This window comes from Corapipo altera, unplaced genomic scaffold (assembly GCF_003945725.1).
Source record: "Corapipo altera isolate COAL_440 unplaced genomic scaffold, ASM394572v1 48b, whole genome shotgun sequence".
NCBI lineage: Eukaryota > Metazoa > Chordata > Aves > Passeriformes > Pipridae > Corapipo > Corapipo altera.
In genome coordinates, this window is record NW_020884884.1 from 6090012 (window position 1) to 6093680 (window position 3669).

Here is a 3669-nt window from a genome sequence, read left to right on the forward strand (position 1 = left end):
TAGGGCATACATTTCAAAGCATGCCCTGGGCTCCCCAAACTATTATCCTCTTGAGAAGAAAGTAATGTAAATTAAGTACTTGCCTTCTAGTTTCTGTGGCAGCAGGTTGTAACCTGAGCACATTTTCTAGTTTCCCCCCACAAAAATCAATGGATTTTTTTTTCTTTCTGCTGCTGTTTTGAGCAGGTCCAGGTGAGCCCACACCCCTAACAACATGGAGTGACACGGCCAAACCAGAAAGAGATAAGAGAAACCACCATCAAAAATAATATTCCTTTTGCCCACAGAAACCAATATCCAACAAGAACCAGCGCTGATATGACTTGCTGACCAACTGTGTAACCTACTTCATCCTCCTGGCCAGGCTGGACATACAGTAGCAGCAGCAAGGAGATGATGGTGCAAGAGCCCTTTCTCGGCATCTCCAGATCTAAAGGGAAATACTACCACAAGGTCCATAAAATAACTTGGCACATACATGCATGCTGCTCAGAAGTAACTTCAATGGATCTCTTAAATGTTTGGTTTCAAGCAAAGAGTTAAAAAAACAAAAAAACCTGATAAAATTGTTGCTACGGTTCTTTGAACCACACTCAGATCTACCCTTTGAAGGAAGAGTCGCCTTTCTTAAAATATATTTGAATGTGCTATTTTTATCTTTATCTTAGAAGGCTTGATTTCCCCTCACAGCTCTGCAACTGATTACAATAATAGGTTTCTCAGAGATGGACAAGTTAAGAAGAGCTTTTATAACTTCATATGCAGCAAAACGTATGGAATTAGCTCCCTTAGTGTCAAATGCAACCCCCTCACTCCCCGTCCTACGAATACACACAGGGTAACTCAACTCTTGTAAGCAGTGTCATAGAAGTCAGTGCGACCACCACTTGTGCTCCTCACCTTACATAAATAGCCAAGGGTGTGGCAGCCACTCCAGGCAGAATTCATACATGTGCTTAAGGATGCTTTTGCCTACTTCTTACAGGTGGAGGGGAGCCAAAAGAATCTGTTTTTTAGGGACAGAAAAAACTGTAATTCTGATAATTTTTCATTGGAACTGTGCAGATATGCAGCCCCCCAAAAAATGCAAGGAGAGGAAACAAACTGTTTCCACATCAACCATTATTTCGTATCTGTCAAACATTGCTTGCTTTTAAAAAAAAAAAACAACAAAACCAGAACACATATTTCTAAGGAAGCTGAAATGAAACTGCCTTATCTCACAAGTTGTTATGACACATAATAAAGAGGTACAACCGAGGGCCCTTCTTCTTTACTTTACTACTGTCCCATTACAGTATCGGTAAAGGGAGAGAAGAGCCCTCTCCAACACTTTGCTGAGTAAGTTTTTAGGTGACATATTCCCTATTTGATTAGAACAAACAAAAAAATAAGATGAAAATACTCACAGCAAAATATTATCTTAATGCTTTAGGGAACCTACAGTACATTACAGGACTGCTCGTCCTATACTCTTCTCACACTCCTTGCCAGGTGCCAAGTTACAAGCTCAGTTTATAATGGCAAGTCTCAGTATATCACCGGAAGAATTAAAAAGGCCAGAAGAAGAGAAGCGATATAGTTTTGAGGTTAAAATCTAGGAATTCCTTTTTCCTATCTAGGCTAGTTGAGTACTACCCAAAACCAAAACAAATCTGAAACAAGGACTTGCTTAATGGTCTTAAATGCATAATGAAGTGTTCTCACTAGGCAGGTCATCATTAGCAACATACAGACTGAGAAAATGAAATGGCTAAGGCATGGAGACTTTTTCAGTCTATCCAAACACGAGTCAATATTAGGTAGAGAGGTTAGTCATGCTGTGGTTTATTTATGCTTATGTTGGCCTATGCAGGATTGATATAAATACTGGAGGCAGGATGCCTGCCTAGCTACTCGAGGCCTCATCCCTCTCCTCCAGGGAGGGATGCCAACAGCAAGATGTACATTGATAACAGCATGATTAAGCTCTGGCCTTATCATTTCACCAAGAAGACAATTCTTCACTCCTCACTCAGGCCAACTTTCACAGTGAAGCACATTACTTACATTTGAGATTTTTTGGCTTTTCAAGATACACTGGGTTTGACTACCACACCGCAGTGCTGCTCAGTTCCTCACTGAGTCGCCCAACTTCAGAAACACAAGCTGCTTATCAATGGTAGCAGAACAGATCATAAGAGCATTTATTCGCACCAAAACTTTTGAGTAGACTATATTTAAGCCTTAAATTTTTCCAAAGTATATAAGAGTATCAGTTATGGAAGAAAAATGCATACAACACATTTTCTTCATATGAAAATTCACTTATCTGCACAAATATCTTTGTTTTAAGCAAAGATGTATAACTGAACTTCTGTGCCTCATGTATATGCATAGAACACTCATGGAGCAGCACTTCTGTTGTTACATGTGTGACTCGGACAAGCCTTATTAAAAGACGTAACACACCAGGGCACATCACGCCCCGTCACTTCACTGCGCAACAAACTGAAGTGGCTCATTTCTAGATACATGAGTCTTATTAAGGCAATGGCTCCATTCCGATCCAACTTAGCATCCAAGACCACCAAGAAGATAAGGGACAACAGCAAACAGCTGCATATATTGCATGCAGAAACAATCGATCCAAATGCCAACATTATAAGAATTGATCGCTTCATCATGGCACTGTAACCCTAGTGAGGGTCTCTGTGGGCCAGAGCCCCAAGCAGGATGGGTAAAGGCAGCAGGGTGGCCCTAACAAACAGCCCAGCATGCCAGGCCAACTTGCCAAGTTAACTCTCTCCTCTTCCCATACCTACAATAAAACTGTAGCTGTCAAAAGCATAAAAATTCCTCCCCAGTAATTAGAACATTAGAACATTAATCATGCAGTTAAGCACTTTGCAATACTTTCCATAAATAATTAAGCTGTGGGTCATCATATCTATTTTGCTATCATACTAATCTGCAAAAATGTATGAACTTCACTTGTAACCATCTGAATGACAACCAGCACTGATGCACAGGGACAGTAAGTGCAGGTCAGATTTGACTGGATGAAGGCACTAATCCCGCTAAGTTTACATCTTGACCAGTCAAGCTTGGCTAGGTGACCGGCACACGTGAAAACCGCTCTGTAAAGTCAGCAGAAGGATGAGTAGGCATTATCCATTTATTAAGTGGCTAACTGCCGATTAATTTCACTTGCAAATCACCTCTCCGGTATTTAAACACCTGGCTACGAGTTCTTGTTCGCTACCACCCCGCATGTTGACTGGCCAGAAAATCGGATCGCCCCGGCAGCGCCCAGCCCGCCGCGCGCTCCTCTCCCGCGGGAAAGGAGAAATTCCCATTCCTCCAAGACGAGCTCGCCGCCCCACGCGGTACCGCCCGGGAAGGGCTCCACAGCCAAGCCCCGGGACCGCCCCGCATCCAACACTGACACCGAGACGGCACCGAACGCGCTGCGGGGCGAAGGGCGGGGGGAGCCGCGCGTGGGTTGGACACTCGTGTCAGGGGCCGTGACAGCGCGGCGGCTCGGAGAACTTCCGCGGCCAGCCCCGCCGAGCCGCCCTTCCCCGCCTCTCCTCTCCTCTCCTCCCCGGCACGGCGCGGCGGCGCCCGGGACTGGGCGGCAGCGCCGCGGCGGGGCGCCCCGCCGCCGGCCCCCGCGCCCCGCTCCGC